The 19283-nt window shown below is 42.8% G+C and overlaps 1 protein-coding gene across 4 annotated transcripts in view; it reads left to right on the top strand.

The window, feature by feature from the left end:
- The window catches only part of LOC143355243 (uncharacterized), a 202465-nt gene that overhangs the window by 20554 nt on the left and 162628 nt on the right, over window positions 1–19283 (top strand). For 2 of the 4 annotated variants that reach the window (XM_076789907.1, XM_076789908.1), the window contains exon 2: window positions 12777–12823. The gene's annotated coding sequence lies outside the window, so the exon portion shown is untranslated. Of the gene's footprint in view, window positions 1–12776; window positions 12863–19283 lie in introns of all 4 variants that reach the window. The other 2 variants (XM_076789909.1, XM_076789910.1) reach the window with 2 other exon arrangements.

The following is a 19283-nucleotide window of genomic DNA, read 5'->3' as shown; positions in this document are numbered from 1 at the left end:
TCTGGTGGCGCGCGGCCGGGCGACGGGGAAGAGCGGACGGAGCACGGCGCTGCATTATTGCATTAACGTAACTTCGTTAATTACACGAGGCAGAGGCGAGGGTTTATTCCATCCGCCGCCTATTCGCCGACCGACGCGAATATTTGAATGTCGGGCTTCGACATCCGATTCTCGGGGAGCCCCCCGCCTGCTTTCCGATACCCTCGGAATTTCTAGCGTGCAAGAGCGTCGACGGACGACCTCCCCCGGGAGATCGCGATTTAAACCGCCTCGTGTTTTCTCCTTTTTCCGGAGACAGCGCCGAGGAACCGATACCGACAATGAGAAACCGGCACGAACCTCGATTTCGAAGATTTAACGTCCGACCGACCGATCACGAGATTCATGAGCTTCAGAAGTTATCCTTCCTTCCAGGAGGCTTGATATATGCTAGAGGGACATAGAATTTGTAGGATGTAGCATGTTGCGACGAAAGGGTTCCGTAGTTTAGTAAAAAAAAATAGTCCCAAGTCAGTCAATAAGTTACACCCTCTTCTGCAGGGTGTTTCGTAAATGGTGGGAAAAACTTGAGGAATAGAAGGTTATGTTAACACAAGTCCAGGAGTGACAGAGCTAGAGGATTCGGGCTAAACGATTTCTTGAAACATTTTTCTGCTGCGGCGTGCAGATATAAATTTAACTGCAAATTACTAGACAGACCCTAGGACGGGAGGTCTCACGCGTTAAATCGATTAGCGAAGTTAATTGCACGGGCTCCGATGCTCTTGTACGGATTTTTCGCCGGTTGTCGTGCAACGTTCGAGGTTCCATTTTAAAACGTAGATATAGCCGATTTGATGGGGCCGTCGCAGGATGAAAAGGTTAACAGTTCCGGGCGTACGATTTCATGTCAGATTAGCCTTGTCTGCGAGGCCATTGTCTTCTATTATTTATTCGAGCGAGCGACCTAGAGACTGATTGATCCTTCGGGCACATAAGGAACGCGATGTTACATAGTCTGCGAGCTAGTTCCACGATTGGCGGTTCGCATACCGTCCCACGATAATCAATGGTCGGTGATCGGCTGAATTGGTGCCGTGACAACGATTCGCCTGGTCCGCGCTCGTTGCCTCTCATCCCTCGAATCGTGCCGTTTCGTTTCGTTTCGTTTCGTTTCATTTCGTTCCGATGGAAAAGGTCAATGGTACGCGTTCCGTACGGCCACACGGCCGGTTGTCACGCGGCAGAGTGGTTATTGATTTTCGGATGCCGGCTTCGATTCTCCTGGGAAGCTTCTCCTTTCGCCGTCTCATGCAGATCACTCTGATCTCCAGATTTTCCCGTTGCTTTATTTTTCCAGCAATTAACCATGGCTGGGATCCTCCGTTCAGAAACACGCTCAAAAGAGAAAGAAAAACAAGCATCTGCAGTCTTATGGTAGCGCACATTTGGAATCAGAATAACTTGTTTTATTTTTTTTTTTTTTTTTTGTTAGACTTCAGATCCAAGTTAGATGGATCAGTTTACTCGATGATGTGTAAAGGTAATTTAAAAAAAATTGTAAAAGTTACTTTCCACAACTTTTTTTTTTTATTTGGGCCTGTTAGGAAAATTAATTACAAGCTGAACATTTCTTTGAAATGGATTCGTTGGAAAGTGACAGTTTTTTACGATTTTCCTATTTATGTCGCGTTTCCATCCGGTTTAATCGTTTATAACTCACAAACCAATCGACCAATTTCGATTAACTTTTAACGCTTACACGAATCTACAAAACGCATCATTCGAATAAAACAGTTTGCGGAAAACAGCTTTGTTTTCGTAATGCAGACTAAACGCAATTTTTTAATCCGCTTCGCTTGGCAGAAAGACTGATGACGTTTGGTCCGTTTATAAAAATGTTACTCTGATTTAATAAGTGATCTGTAGGTATGTCTATAAAATAGCAGGATAAGAAATCAATGTCCACGATGGTAATCGTGGCGAAACGATGCGGAAGCAAGGGGGATCCGAAGTACGGCCGTTATCTAGGGATTTAATGAACCAGGCGCGCGTATGGAAAGTTGTTAATTATGATAATCGGTGTGATAACAGGGTTATGATAACGGGGTTATGTGAAAGTAAAAGGGTTTTGAGGCACGGCTCGTCGATGTAGGGTAAGTTCACGGTGGACAACGGGTTGCAGGGACACGACAACCACCACGTGGAGACCACGCTCTCTTCGTCGCGCATTCACGTGTTGCTGACCGCGGTGTCCGGTGTACGTTGACAGCATCACGTGCCCCGTCGATTTATGAACTTGTTCAACATCGGTAGTAGCTGCAACGGGAGAACGGTGTTCGGTAGTTAACGACTGCCGAATCAACACACATAACACGAAGCTAGAATGGCGAAATAAATTCGACCGAGTTTATTTTGTCACCGGTGATGATTTTCCATTGTGATGAGTTTCTTCAATTATCTCAATTCGGGGGAAACCGTCCCCACCGTAGCGTCCACTGTCCCCTTCCGGTTACCATGGAGAGGGGACCCTGTTGGTGGGGGAAGCAAGCGTTTGAGGGGCCCCAACCCAGTGTTGCCAGATCAAGACTTGCGTCCCCACTCTAACTTCCCCTTCCATTCCCCATGCGCGGGCCGGTCACGTGACGCTTTTCGTCTCTGTCTTGCACACTTCTAAATGCATTATGCACCCCCTGCTCTCCCTGGGAGGGGAGCACTGATTTATGGGCCTGCCCGAAAAGATTCCAGATATATCACGATGGTCACCTAACAAAGTACATATTATTAAAGTCTATATAAGTTCGCGTAAAATGTCAATTCGGAGAAACTACACGAACGACGTGGATTTCCGTGTTCTCACTCACACTTGTCCTCTCCTATTTCGCATCCTTCGGCGCGTAATACACACGCGGATTCTGGTCGTACCGAGCGGAGCACTTGTTTCAAACGAGATACGAAATTGGTTTCATGCCGTCCGCAAAGTACCTCATTTTACTGGCCTCTCTCTCTCTCTCTCTCTCTCTCTCTCTCTCTCTCTCTCTCTTTCTCTTTCTCTGCTGGAGCATGCACGCCTATTTATGTTTTCCCGATACAATACAGCTACGGTGTCGATACGAGCCACAGATCCATTCAACTCGAAAAGTTTGAACCCGTTTACCCAGCTAATATCTTATCTGCGGTGCGGGCTGTTTCAACAAGCCCGACGTGAGCCGGCGACGTACGTTTTAATACATAAGTCAATTTCGCTCCACCTGCATCGTCTCGCCTCTACACGAAATTATGTTATCTGAACGAAGCAATAGACAAGCGAGAAACGATCGTTTCTGTACCGTAGGAAAATGGATCGATGTGACAGCGTACAATTTCTAAAATATGTAAATGTGCGTGGTCACAACGCGTTAAGGTATTTATAAGCATTATAAATATCTGATATTTTAGAAATTGTTCTTGATCTACTTTCTACGCAAACTTTGTCATTAGTGGAGTGTCGGTCGAGTAGAAAGGGTTAGCGTGTGAGAGATTTCGCAAAGATGCAATGCTATCAACGCTATCGGATCGTATCAATCCCGAAACCGTGAGTCCATGGTGTGCACCGTTGTGCAATCGTAATTAGCCAATTTGTTTTGAATAGACAGCCGCGGCGGCGCGGTATGGCAGCGTGAAGCAACGTAAATGGTAATGAGATCCAAATACCTGGCATATGTTTGCCGGGCAAGGGAGTCATTAGAGGCGTGGGTATATGTATATAATGTTCAATAACGCGGTTACGGTGTACGTTATTCCGCGTGCAATTTGCATTTATGACTCCGGCCCTCTAAGTTTCACGCTCCGCGCCGTGCCCCGTTTCTTTGAAACATTCTCTCCCGGTTTAATACGCTTTGGCGCTCTCGAAAACTTCGTCACGATAACTATCATGCTCGACTTATCTGATCTCCGATGTTATCGCTTTACATTTCCGACAAGGGATCGTTGCCTTCCAATGAACCATGAATTTCAGCCTTAAGATCTATAAACTGTGCGAGTCTTCCTACGAATTCTTTTACCGTGCGTAATATCGTATAGTAAAGTACGGTATCCCGCCAGACTGGGCTCGTAAACGACTCATTAAAAAGTTATGGGAAGTATACGAAACAACAATATAGTTACTTTCGTTTCAATAGAGTCGACGGTGAAGGTTAATGCCAATATACGGGCAACTGTTTATAGAGAGATTTTCTATTGCTTCAGAGAAATTACAGAAAATTGACCAACTATTCCTAATAAATCAAATTTCTTATACTTAGGGATGCAATAGTCATTACGAACATTCGGGGAATTCAGTGAAATTTCTGGTCAATTAAAGCTAAAGCTGATGTAGATGGTAGGCCATTCCAATAAGGGTGCATTCGGTCCCCGAAAACTAGCTCGTTCTCGTTGACTATGTTTCTGCCATTTCGTTGAACCCGCCCCGTTTTCTGCAGAGCTTCGCGCGCAATTAAGCCCGATTCTCCGTCACGACACTTCCGCCGAGATTTTCGATTTTCCCCATTCTTTTCTCGTTCGGCGAACGAAGTTGAGCAGAGAATGGATCCGGGGTTGGAAATTTCGAGCCATTTTCCTAATCTTCCAATGAACAAAAACTTTCTATCAAACGTAAAACGAAGTTATTTTTCCTTGATTTTTTCAGTAGAATTTTGTTCATCATTCGTGTCCTCTTAAAAAAAAAAAACAGTATTACTGCTCTTAGGTTGAAAATAAATCAGAAAGTTATGAATTTTGGGCTGAATGTCCATACGAGTCATATACCTCGTCATACACTGTGCAACGATAGGAAAGTACTCTGCAGCTTTTTAATTCGAAGTTGGTCCGTGTTCACTGTATACTCCGAGTCGAAATTTGGTTCAGACGGAAATTTTTTTATCGAGGCCTAGACACGGGACGCTCTCGAAACCTCTCGCGTGGGTGTGATCCAACTGCCGGGTTATTTATGATGCCTGGAGAACCTAGAAACCCGTTTCTGAGTTTCGACCACGGGGTGGTCTTTTTCGGTGAGTACTTTCTCACAGTGACCTGTGAGAAATTCTTGTTCAATGCCTCGTTTCGTGATTTATAGAGGTCTAGCGGACTTTTGGGAGGGCGTAGTCATTTCTTTATCAAAATCTCGGGTTTTGAATACGCATCAGTGTTTACTAACACGTAGACTATGTGCAATGAATTTTCAGTAGTCGCGCAGGTAAACACGCGTCGGTGGCCCGTGAGTCGATGACGTAGAATCGGCTACCCCCACCATCGCACTTATATCGCTATTAACACTTTGATCGCCAAACTAGAAACCCCCAAAATTCCATGAAATCAAAGTAAGTTCTTTAATGAAATAGTGATTTATATAATAGTGAAATAGTGAAATAGTGATTTATATAATAGTGAAATAGTGAAATAGTGAAGTAGTCCTCCAACTTTCTTGCATATTACAGATCCTAATCAAGTTTGGTACAATGAGTATATCAACGTAAAAATTCATTTTAAAACCTGCACAAATAATTCCGTCACTCACATATGGATGACGTGGCATTCAACGTGTTAATTGAATTGTTATGGGTATAATTAGGCTCGGTAAACATTCCGAAAGGAGAATATATGAATGTTATATCTATTTTCTGACATGACTTTTTCCCACCTAAAATGGCCATTCGCGAAACTGTGCAGCATGAGAGGGAAATACGAGTTCGCCCGAAGTAAGGCCGAACGCGATAGTGGGGGTAGCCGATTCTACGTCCTCGGCTCTCGGAGCACAAATTACCCAGGCGTGGGTTAACAGGTTAACACTAAACCTACCGACACTCCTTGTATACCTGTTCCTACGGTGCGTGGTCAAAATGACCGGTCCTTAAAATAAGTTATTGTTAATACATTAAACATAGATAATAGTCAATGTGTTGCTGAATGAATTAGTAGATGAACAACTTCCATAAAATGACGATACAAATTTCTTTTCATATAATTGCAATTATACAAAAAATACTGCGATGCTCTCTCCTCGATTTACAAAATTGTACTGAGAAACCATGAAACAGTATTGTCAACCAGGCACGTGCGTAACTTGACAGCGTCTCATTCAATAAGACTCATTTATTTTGAGTTGGCTATGCCACATTGAGAATAGTCTTTTATACTGATTGTTTAGGTTTAGAAGAGTAAATACCACATTATCTCGTGCGGTCAAATTGACCGGCCGCGTTAGGTAGGACATTATACATATATTTCTTGAAAAAAAAATGAAATAAAACGAGAAATAAATACTGAAAAATACATTTTACACTTTAAGAAAAGTCGTAAAGATACATAGCGATGTGATAATGTTGTGTGTACGAAATTGTACGCAGAAGTTTGAAAAGGTTGATTTGACCGGCCATGAAAGGTTTGGTGTTAAATGTTTCTCATATGTATAATCGCATTTCATATGAAAGTAATCTTAAGTCCTTATTTTCGTAATTCTCGGGATGTCGTCTGATTTTGAATTTACTATTAAATTAAAATTAAATAAAAAAGATTCATTTCCTTGATATAGGTTACTTTAAAAATGGGTAGAAATATAGACTGACGCATTCTTGTTATTTTTATAAAACAGAGTTATTTTATAAGACAAGCGTTTTCGAGTCTGTTGTACACAATTTTCACCGTTTCTTATTTTTCTTTTTTACTTAACAGGACTTTGGAGTGTCCTGTTTCGAATTAGTATAAGTCCGACTAATAGATGTGAACACATTGGGCCTTAATGTCCTTGATATTTTGTATCAGAGGTTTCGTGGACAAAGTATTAACCCTTTGCACTCGAGTGGTGACTCTGATGCGCCATTAAAAATTGTTGTGGCATTATTTCAAAGAAATTACAAAAAATATCACAATATATTTGTTACATTGCAAAATTTGTATTTAATAGATTACTGTACATTTAAACATTATATGTGGAAATCGGATCAGTTTCGTATGAATAAAATGAAAATATTCTAAGACGGAAGGAAAATATTGTTTTAGAATGAAAATACCGCCGAGTGCAAAGGGTTAATACATTTTAGCGTCGAGCTGCTCTGGATTAGCATTTTGCCATTTCGGACGGGACAGAGGCGCGTGGGCAAGATCACGGGATCGCTTAAATAGTTGAATGTCCGGCGTTCACCCACGTGGATCAGACACCTAATCTGAACCCCTGCGCGTTCGTGTCTGGAAGTCGGTTAATACCGGTTTTATTCGCACCTGGTAAACCGTACGCGTCTATCCGCGACGACGTACGACCTCGCGTACTGATAAAATCCGACGATTATTTGGCCAGCTTTTCTTTCACAACTCTTATCTCGGCTTACACTTGCAGTTTGCAGAGTCTTGAGCGCTGTGTTTTCTCTCTCCGAGCGGCTACAGTTCCCGAAGATCGTGCGCCTGTTTCACGATAGCGCGGCATTGTTCTCGCATGATCTGTTTGCGATGGATCTGACGTCACTGGCAAACAGTCCTCGGGCACGCGAGAACGCTTGCTCTTGAATCGGCGTCGTACACCGAGACTGATTGCGACTCGAGCTACCTAAATGCCTGTGATTCGAGATTCTTCTTACTGTTATTACTAGACCATGGACCTAGACTAGTGACTCACCTAATCGAAAGCTAGTCAGAGGATCTTTATGCAGAATAAACGTTCTCTCTGCCCGGATTGCAACAACCTAGAATGAAATGGAAACTTATTTTCTTTTTTAATACGTTTAATGGGTTGAACTATTGTTGATATTTTGTATCGAAGGTTTTTCCACAGAATATTGAACATTTTGTTAATATTTCGGATTGGTGTAAGATCGAGTCGAGAATAAAATACTCTGACTAGTAAATTAAATGTAAAATCGTATGCTAATTGATGTCTATCTGGAGTGCGTGTTAATAAATACACAGATGATTTCTTTGTTTTAAAAATGGTTTCGTTGGCTCAGTTTTGCTCCTCGCTGTGTGTGCAAGCATATTGGAAATCATTCGGGGAAGATTGTCGACTTTTCCGCGCGGTTCTACCACTGGACAGACGAAACGGGGCCGATGGAAGCTCGCAAACGAGGTCGACGCTTGCGGAGAAAGCAGAGCTTTCGAAGTAGAAACTATCGCGACGAGCTGCCGGCGGTGGTTTTTCCCGGTTAGAAACTTGTGCGGAAACTCGGGAATCGAATGAATACGAAGTAGGTCATTGTTGTGCTGCAGAAGAGGCCGGGAGATCCGCCGAGAGGAGTCAGGGTCGCACAAAAGATCGAGAGGGATCGACGATCTCTGGTTGGATAGGCGCGTTCACGCACGGACGAGCCTGTGCAGCACTGAACGTATCCGGACAAACCTGCAAAACCTGCGAACCTGCGACCTCCGTCGTACAAGAAGGAGAGAACAGAGGGAGGATAAGAACGGAACGACAGAGAGGAAGAGTGTCGGACCGTTATTCTATACGTATAACTGCACTCTAAAGTGCATCGATCGAGAGTGTGCACCGTAATCGGATTTACACGCAGATCGCGCTCATCTCCCGTGGCTTGTACCTCCGAAGACAGTCAGAATTTCGATCACGACAACGTGGCCTGGTTGCCAATAGCCCGCAAATATTTTGTCGAACAAACAACAACGCTCGAAGCAACTGGTGTTGCCGATTTGCAGCGGCTTACACAGTTGATAGTTGAACATTCTCGCTAGAACTACCGGATGGAAAGTGACTTTGTTCCTGATATCCTCGTTCATTGTTGAAATTATTAAACTGTTTTTAGGAGAAATTGTTGGACAATGCTCGAGCAATATAACAAAAATCGGTGGATATTTTGAACGAATCCGTTCATGCTGCATGAGCTCACGCAGCACACCGAAGCACAAATATATCGGATAATTTTAAGAAGAAATCGTTGACACTAATGATAAGTGGATATATCTGATCTAATCTCCAGGATTATTATCTCGATATCGATGTATTTATTCCAGTCGATCGCATATCGGTCTGAGGATGTCAAGGTGGATCAGTACTATTAGTGTTTGCACAACACGCGAGATTTGTAACGGCAGTGAACGCTATCGCTGAAATTGTCCAATCGTGTTCCTAATTAAGTGAATAAATCGGTAAAATTACTGTCACTTGACTTACAGTTACTTAACTCAGTCTGAGGGGCGGTTGTTTATACGATCTCCGTGACCGTCAGCATAACAATGAATAATATAAAAAAAAAACTTCGACCTCCGTTATCGACCTATTAATTAAGAAACTCATAATTTAGCTTTATGAAGCGAGACAACATTAATCATTGAACGGCTGGAAACTGTCTTCCTGGTGGAGCGATTGAAAGCACGTTGCGAATTTCGTCCTCTCCCCTTCGCGATTACACATTTATATGAAAAGGCATGGTCGAAGTTGGAATTCAAGGTTACCCTCTTCATGGGCGCAAGAACAAGGTTATAAATTCCGCATGACGCGGCAGTCGAGGGAATATTTGAAATCGCTCTACCAAGTGGAACTGTTTCGCGGAAACGAGGAAGCTCCTCTGTCGAATTTCGTCTCGTTTCATTGGGATCGGTTTTTGGTTTTCGGTTTTCGTTTCTTCGAGGACTCGCAGCCTAAACCCTCGGTCGGCGCGAGCTCGCGAGGAAACGATCCCTCACGATTGATCTTTGGGAAAGAAGCTGGTCACGGGGTCGTTCGCGAGGATCGCGCAGCTACAAAACTTTCTTGCGCCACGGGGCCCCCATGACAACCACGTCGATGGCCAAATATGGCCAGGTATGTGACCAAACATTGATTGAGATTAAAAGAAAGCATCAGGGCTCGCCGGCATCGGGACCATCGAACGATTCCGTGGAATGATTCAGCCCTTTGTTCCGGGCAATACCTGCAGCTCGTTTATTGGAGGACCGTGCTCGTTGATAATAAATGTATTGTGTATTTTTATTCCGTTCTCCATCATCTTTGTTACTTCGATGCTTCTGCTTGCCGATTGTTACAAAACAGCACCAAATGCGGATCATTGTGTTCGAAATGCGATAGAAATGTTGCAAAAATTAGGTGTAATTTCTCGATTATTGTACGTGAAATGTCCGTTCAGATCTACCGTATATAGTAGGGTGCAGTCATTAAAAAAATCTTTTTTAGATCGCTGAAATTGCGTATTCCGATCAGTTTTGATAAACTGCCGACGGCTTCATTAGGATTCAATCGACAACTTTTTCGTCAATTTGCAAGTGCTTTTTGAGTACATTGATTTCTGCAAATAATCGCCGTTCGTGCTTAATGCGCTCAATTAATTTCAGTTCCCCATTCAATGATCAATTTAGCGTCCCTCTTACATGTTATTGAATGCCATCTAAATGGGCTACATCGTGGTCCAGTCACGTTTCAGGACGTTCAATAACATTCGAAAGTATTGCGATCGTTTCCTGACCGTGTCGTGACTCGACTGTCACGATCATCATAATGTGGGACAATGCTAATGCCAGATAAGTGATATGTATGAAGCAGATCAATGATTGGTCGTTTATCAATCTGTGCACATTGACGTGGCACCGTGGGAAATTTCATAGGAAATAATATTCGCAAAACTTACACGTGGATACAGCATTCGCACTTTCCCTAATTAATAGAAATTGTTTCCTGCTCGTCAAAGTTCTTTCCTATAGGTTTCAAATCATGAAAATGGCGTTCACAAATTTTGAATATTTCCAATAAATAATTATTTGGATCCTTCGATTTCTTCTTGGATTCGTCGAGTGGATCGGGTATCCTTCGTTAAACGAATTGCTTTATTGGTTTTTGCGGGAATATTAGATGTCTTTTTCAATAACATTTCCTTCGTCTGAAATAACAGGATTGCAATCACAACCGTGTATCGGGATACGGAGTATCGTAAAACGATCGAGAATTGAATCGTCTCGTTGTGGGCAACAGGACACCGCTTGAATACTAACTTTTTGCGTAAAGAAATATCGAAGCACTGAAAAGGGATACTGATCGAATAAAATGGTCGCGTCGTAGCATCGATCGAACCGGAAACGTAGTTCGCTCCTCCGTTTCGCTCGCGCTTCGTGACTCTTTTCACATGTCGGATCCGCACGGTCTTTCCTGTGCTCCATAACTATACGTGTAAAGCACATTACATTCTTATCTGCAGCTATTGTTATAATTAGTTACGCAGAATTTTGCGCTTTGCCCAAGTTCGAGAAAAAAATATTGGGCATTCTGTTTAAAAAGCTGAAGGTGACCAACGTATCTCGATAAAAGAGCAAAGTAACAACGAACAGAACCGTATGTAACCCCCGGAAACTATGTAACATTGGTTGGAAAAATTTTTTCTTACAACCAATAAGTTGTTAGAAGGCTCACCCTGTACAATAAATATTTAGTAGATTCTTTTCGAAAACTTCATCACGAGACACTCGACGTTACAGTGCAAGGGCTTTATTTTACAACCGGCAACGAACCTTCGCAATCATCTAATAGATTTTGCTAGACTCAATCATGCCGAAGGTCCAATCGGAGGATTCTATAAATGGATTTCAACTGGATATCGTTCAACGTGCACGTTCGATTGAACTTCCGCTCTCTGCGAGCACGCGCGAGCTGTCTTCCCGTTCATTTTCGATCTTCCGCTCGATTCGACGGTTCGCGCGACACCGCGTCTCCCGTGGTCGCCAGATGAGGGGAGGGAGCACGAATCGAGGGGAAAAAGTTACCCTCTCTCCGCCAGTACCGGATCGGTCACGTGACATCGTGACGTAGACGTTACGGAGACGGAACACGTCACGTGACCGGGCTGTGATACATCGTGGGAGGATAGCGCGGTAGAAGGGGAAATCAGAGTGGGGGAACAAGTCTCGATCTGGCGTCTATGGCGTCTGCAGGACAAGCATGAAAGCGTTGCACGCTAATTATTCCACTCGAATTAACGAGCGGCTGGAACCTGCGTAGCCCTTTCTCCACGCCGTAGATTAGTATCGGTGGGTCAATTAAACGGCGCGCATGCAATCCTCTTCCGTTTTCTCTTTTTCGCCGGCCCACCTCTTGCTCCCCTTTTATTTGCTTGTTTTTTGTTTTTAAAGTCGTCCTCTTATCTGCTCAGCACCGTTCCTTCCGCAACTTATTGTCTCGCGGAGGAGAAGGCGGTCCCCGTCGTTTCTCCGGTTAATAACTTCCGGCGTGATTAAAATTTTATTACGCGCGGCGCTCTCCTGAAATCGACAAATCGTCGATGTTCGGTTTCATAACGGTAACAACGCGAGCCTGATGAAGTAGCGACACCCGCACGAGCACTCGACCTTTGTGAATATCGGCTCAATTAGGAATTCTTTTATTTCAGCTACGGATGTTGCGGATTTAATGCGCGTAGCTGGTTGTTGCGCTCGGTAATGGCGGGTTTGTTCGATCGTAATTCGGTTGCAGTTTTATACACGGCCATTATTAACGGCGCTCATTACCTGGCTGTTGCGTTCTCATCTACTGCGTGACAAAATGATAAGATTCTCAGGATTTTTCGTTTATTTTCACATTGCAACTGGTATTTCTTTCTACACGCACGATACGTTTAGTAACTGTACAAGCAAAATCAAATTGGATTTTACTAATCTCTTTCTCTTTGTTCGACAAAAATCAAATTCAATTCAAATTTGTGGATGATATTTTGTTGCGCCTTCTTTACATTTAATGACAGCGGTGGTTCTCTTAAGATTTATGTAACTTTTTAACACTTTTCTGAGCTAATTTAAATTTGTCGACTTTCATGTTACCAATTCCCGTATGTCCACTACATTATTCATTCTTTATGTTCCAGATATACGGGGAGAACCGAAGGACGAAAAGGTAGCAACAAGTATTCATGTAAGGAACTATACACAAGCTTACTTAAATTTTTACAAGGTGAATAGAAACGAGAATCAAATTGTATTTGACTGTTTTAAAATTTAGTATTCAACTTAATAGTACAGTCGCCTTAGAAAATCCTGTTTGCAGATTTGAATCCGTGCACTCAGACATTTCCTCATCTATGACAGATATTTCAAGAGCGACTTACCCTCCAGCGTTTTATTACCATTCTGGAATGGTTCAACTACTTTTATGCTGTCTCTTAGTACATAAAATTTTCGTCATGAATATCACAGATGCACTCGTCTGAATTTCATGTTGTACTTCCGAGTTTACGTTCGTTCGACATAAAAGCTCAAATTTTTAATACTTCTTCCAACTACTTTCAGTTTGTGCAGGTAATATATATTGAAAAATCTATAAAATATATAAAAGTGTAAATATATGTAAAAGTGTAATCGCATTGTATAAACAAAATAGACAGAACTTTCGAATGGTATCATCAATGTTATATTACATTTGCTCAACGCTATCAAAATCCAACAGATGTAGGTTCTCATAAGAGTTCCATACCTGGTTCAGGCACGTACTCAGAAACATAGTAGCAAAACGCAAGCAACGCGCACAAGGTTGCAGAACGGACTTACGCATTCCCACATAATGACTAAAGCAGAACAAGAGAAACGCAATTTCTGTAATTGTATCCTACCAACTAGTCATCTTCCGAAGTGGCCACAATTTACATATGAATGTAAATCGTACTTCGCAACGCCTTTAAAAAAGCAGAATCTACACCACAAATTGAAATCTAAATGTAGAAGTCTAACTCTGTTTTAAAGAAATACACTCGCACAATGAAATAACCAAGCAACAATATAACTGTAATAAACTGCAATAATACAACTGATACATGTACATCCATAAATTTGCAGTTCACCTTCAAACAAAAAAATGTGTGAAAAATATCCAGTATTTTCTTCAAAATTTCTTTCAGTCTATACCTTTCCATTTAAGGCTTCATTTCCGAAAAGAAAATACATTTCAAAACCCATCAGTGATTACTGCTATTCCTTCAATCTGCATTCAATTCGAATGGCTTTATAAACAAGGATTTGTGTATTCTATATGGCTGTAAATGTACAAAAAATTATTTTATCCGAAGCGGCACACTTACTGCAACAGAAGTTACATGTATTTTCGATCGTGTCTACTGTGCTCCAAAATTAATGCGAGCTACCGTATTTCCGATAAGGGCACGAGGGTTAAAACTGAACCAATTTAACTTGGAGCGGTCATTTGCAATTTTTCCGAACGCGACCGGCAAAGTGATCGATAACGCAAGCATGGCCGCGAACGGGGACATTCGGCACGCGTTCCGCAGCGGCGAGAGAATTTTCACGGTTTCGCCGAAAAAATGATCGCTCGGTTAAATGGTTGATCAGTATCGTTGGCTTGTTTCCGTGCGCACGCGGAAAGGGTCAATGGTCTACACAGTCTACGGCAAAGAGTTTTCTCTCGCAGCCATGACTTTGTGGCTGCGTTCAAAGCCGACGGTAACGCTCGGCGCTCGTCACGCAACGCGAACGAGAACGAGTACATTCGTGCAAACGCACCGCGTGCAACGCGTGCACCGCTTGCACCGCATGCACCGTTTGCACCGCGTGCAACCTGAAGTGAGAACCAAGAGAAACAGAAGCTGGTGGCGGGGGTGTAGCCGCGGGGCGGCGGGGGTGGGAACCGACCCGGAGGATTTCAAACGCAACTGTATAAGCAGACGTTGATACAGAGCCTAATAGAAATATTGATTTCAGGGTCGATGTACCTTGCGGCGTTACTCTGTTCGGTGCGTGTTTCACTTCTTAAAGAACATCGATACCGGCTCCTAATTACAGAGCACCGCCGAGGCTCTCGGATTCTCTGAAATCTTCGCTTCCACCTGGATGCACTTTCGGTTCGTTTGAACAGTTTGAACCCCGGTCCGGTGAATCGCTCGCGTTTCAATTTTGCGACGTAGTCGCGTTAGCTTCAACGTATACGACTTTGTGAATCATTCATTCGACTATTCGGCGGCTGCCGGGGTCCCGAGAAATTGAAACGAGGATTATTATGAAATTGCGGATATTTGTCTACACTTATACGTTTACAGTATCGAGAATCGAAAGCAAAACTGAATTTATTGCATTGATCGTCGCGGTTTTTGAAGACCTTTTTGATTTGATTTAAGAGTCGGATTTATGTAGGTCAATCATTATTTTCGCAAAATATTTTTACCATAATATATGCTCGAATTAATAAAATTTATTGAATCATTTCCCAAGAAAAGGTGTCCCTTGGTACTGCCAATAATTTGAAAGTTTGAGATCCGAGACCGGTCACATTTGCTGGTGGGTTTAGCGTTGGACGTGAGCACAGTCCGCGATGGAGTCGCGTGAAGCGAGTGTTCGAAGTTGAAGAAACGGTCGGTGAAACGTTCGCCATGCTGATTGCGACGGGACCGTAAAAAGGGCAACCGGAATAGGATATCGAACGGATGTGTAACGTCAAGTCCTCGGCAAAGCGATCGAAATTCTATATTTAGATGTAGAAACCGTCAGTGCTCTAAGTACGGTAGTCCACGTATGGCAGAGCTAGCTATTCCCGTATTCTAGCCTCCTCGTTCGGTCGGCATGTTCGTTTTTCGTCTGCGCCCTGTCCTCGCCTCGGTGACGGACTCTCGTTCCTTTTGCACGAGTCCTTTCGAGGTAACGCTTTCAGCGAACGATGAAATTCGCGCGCGCAATGATACGGACGGAACACGGCAGAACTGTACCTCTATAATTTCTAGTTATAGCACGTCGTAACGACCCACGTGGTCTCCTAAGATTCCAGGTTCTTCTGAACGAGCGAGACGCTACTGGAAACATTTATTCCGCCGTTCAAATATCGAGCACGCAGTCTTTCCTCGATATATGTCCCAAATATCTAGCCGATAAAAGTCGTAGAACTATCCCCACTGCCGTGGGGATCTTTATAATGTTATGGCAAACGACTGCGAATTGTATGTACTTATGTGAAGTAGTATGTACAGAAAGATCGGTAAGTTTTCTTTTATTTTGCAGTTTCATGAAAACGTCAATAAGAGAACAGCGTATATGTTTAATTATTAGTTGAACGAACGTTTACCGCCTGGTAACAACACTCGGGGAAATTAATTGATGAAAAATCGGGGAGAACGATCCTTCGGTATGTTTACTGTCGAAGTCTCGCGATGCAGTTAATCGTTTGGTGTAATTATAACGTCAGTTTTTCCTTCGTTTACGCCTCCAGATAACGATTTCTCCTAGAAATTCGTCATTGACCAGAACGAAGTTCGACGCGCGAACAAAGAATTCACTCATTCAGCATCGGCGAAAGATACTGATGAGTTCCGTCGATTGTACACAAGGATACACAGCGTATCGTCACAATTATTCATTCACAGCTCATTCGCGCGATAGCGAACGTGCACCTCGCACAATTTACAATTCCCTCTTGTCAATTTTTGTCTGATCGATCAGCTTCGTATTTTGCAACCACTTTGCTGTCGTTGTTCATCCTGTTTTTTTTTAAATAAATGATTAGTATACTGCAGATATTTATATACGAAAAATTCACTTCAAAGCTGCGCAGTATGTTTAAATTTAATTTTGCAATCGACTCTCCGGAGAAGGAAATCTTCACCGGAAATTCGAAGACGGCACCCTGTAAGAGACACGATCGATCGCCGGTGTTCACACAGTGATTGCCATACTTCCGGCTCTCTCTAAAATCTTATTCTCTTCATATCCTCGGCAATATCTTCGCGAGTTTGCTATCGCGCGGATGTAATATAGCAGAGTGCATAACAGAATCAGCGGCGAATCAATCTTCGTTGCGTTCTGCAAAATGGTGGAGCATCGATACGCGTTGTCGGGCTCGATTGGGGTAATTGAAATTGATAACAGCCACAAGGCCAACCGATTGTTAATACACGTCAATTTTGCGAAACTCCATATTGTCTGCGCCGCAGGGTTAAAACTGTTTTTAAACCGATGAAACGGAACGCGTTTTTCTACGCTATTAAAACATCATCGGTATTGCTCTCCCCCGACAAAAAATTTGATTTCATGAGAGAACAATTCGCACCCCCTTATCCGAGATCAGCGTTTCAATATTTCCACGAGGTTCCATCCATTGGACATCCATTGCGAGTCCGACCAATTTTTATAATCGGTGAAATCCTGGATTTGATGCAGTTATAAGTGAACAGCGGATTTTATGCGTTTATCGCAGTAAAACAGTAAAAACATGCAAACAATTTAAAAACACTGTTGTATGGTTACCGAATGTATAAATTCAATAGGAAAACAAATAAATGTCTACGTCGCTTTTGTATTTAGCAATTAATGCGGACGACGTTTACTTTGCACAAAAATCCACAGTTTAATTATAACGGACACGGTCGTGTTGAATAAAGTGAAATAAAAACATTAATAAAATCCCACTTCGATTGCATTGGACTTTTTCATTTTTTTTTTAATTTTTACGCGTTTGTCTCGCGATGTAACAATTCTTCTTGCACTTGAAATAATTGTACTATACGTTGAAAGCTTTCAATTTCATGCTGTACGTGGTAATAGTTCGACTACTTCATTTTCGGCGGAAGTTTTTAGTTGACGTAGAAAATGATATCATCGAATGACGCATGAAAATGAAAAACTACAGAAAGATGTAACGGCATTCATCCCACAATATTTTGTCAAAAAACATTTCCCTTCTGCACTCAGGCTAACGAAGCGGCCGCGCACGCACGCAGTTAATAGTTAAATGGGCAATACTATCCCGAGTCTCGGTGGGCGACGCGAAATAAACGTTAGCCTAACACGGCGCGAGTAACGAACGCCGAAAACAGGAAAAGGAGCACAAGAACACACTCCTGTATAGAGAAGGTTCTCGTTAAAACACCGGGGAAAGATCGCCGGTAAACCCAATGAGGATCTCATTCACCGTTCCTCGTTATTTTGACGCACTGTTGAATGCTTTCAGACCTTTTTTCCCTTTTTTATTTTGCGTTTTCGTCTCGTGCTTTCGAAATTGGTTCGCGGCTCGACGAACTACTCGCAAACGCGCCGCAGCGGTTTCCCGCGCACGTTGTACAGGGTGATCGGTAACTGGCGGTGCGATCGTAATGGCGGCGATTCTACATTGAAAGAAAAAGTAAGTCGAAAATCCACAGTCAGGGACAAAAAGATGTTCAGGGCGTTCCAAAATTATATGTCGCGACCACTTTAGCACGATCCTGCACCTCTGGATAGGTGGAGATCTGTTAAAAAAGTTGGACCGCAAAATTGACCTTGACACTTTTCTCAAGGTCAAAATTTTGTTTATTCCATTCGATGGTACAAATCGCGAAGAAAGAAAGCCTCGAGGGAACAGTAGATCCCAAGTAATCCGTTCTCTTGAAAAATGACTTTAAAGTTTAGTAAACTGTTTTATTCTGTACAGGGTGTCCCGAAATTAAGAAACTGAGTCGAATGAGTTTGAAAATCCGTCGAGTTCGCGTGCCTAGGTAGCATCTAGCACGTGCCCACGTAGTGTCGTCACCTTTTCGGTTAGACCAACAGTTACCGATCACCGCGGAGGGGCGAAACGATCGAGAATTTTGCCTACGATCCCGGAGCTTCTTTTCGTCGGATGAATGCCGTGACTGTTCCACATAACGCGTAACGCGTCCCGACTCGGGATGACGTCAAATCGCGGCACGTCGTGTCGCATTCTTGTCGCAAGTGCACTCGAAAAAACGTGGCGCAGCTCTGGTATCCTGTTTCGCGTATCGATTTCAACGTTAAACACGCAATTTTTCGTGTTCGATCGCCTGCCTCGGCCGCACCGCACTGATTAAAACTGAAACAAGATAGTGATTCGATTGTTTTCGCTTTCCTACAGATTATTTATTGATTTTTCTTTCGCGCGTCCACCGCCGCGCCGCGTGTTCCGCACCGGTACCGTTTATTCCCCTATTCCTCCGGACTTGTACGATTCGCATAACAATGCAAAACATGGAACATCAGTGAGCTAGTTACAACGAAGACTAGAGAATTTTTCCCAGCACAGTTATTGTTTTACAACTTTCATCCATTACTCAACGTATTCTTTCTGCTCAAGGTCATCCGAAGGTCACGACTCCGGATTTTATGCATTTACGACAAGAACGAGTAGGAGCAATTTAAAACAGTGTAAAGATTAACACTTTGACCGGCAAACTAGAAACCTCAAAAATTCCATAAAATCAAAGTAAGTTTTTTAATGAAATAAAAATTGAAAGAAATTCAATGTGTGATATTGATTAGTCCTTCAACTTTCTTGAATTTTACAGATCCTAATCAAATTTGGTGCAATAAAGATATTAACGTAGACATTCATTTCAAAACCTGGACAAATAATTCAGTCACCCACATATGGGTGACACGGCAGTCAA

This window comes from Halictus rubicundus, chromosome 6 (genome assembly GCF_050948215.1).
Source record: "Halictus rubicundus isolate RS-2024b chromosome 6, iyHalRubi1_principal, whole genome shotgun sequence".
Lineage (NCBI taxonomy): Eukaryota > Metazoa > Arthropoda > Insecta > Hymenoptera > Halictidae > Halictus > Halictus rubicundus.
This window is presented reverse-complemented; position numbering and strand designations above follow the sequence as displayed.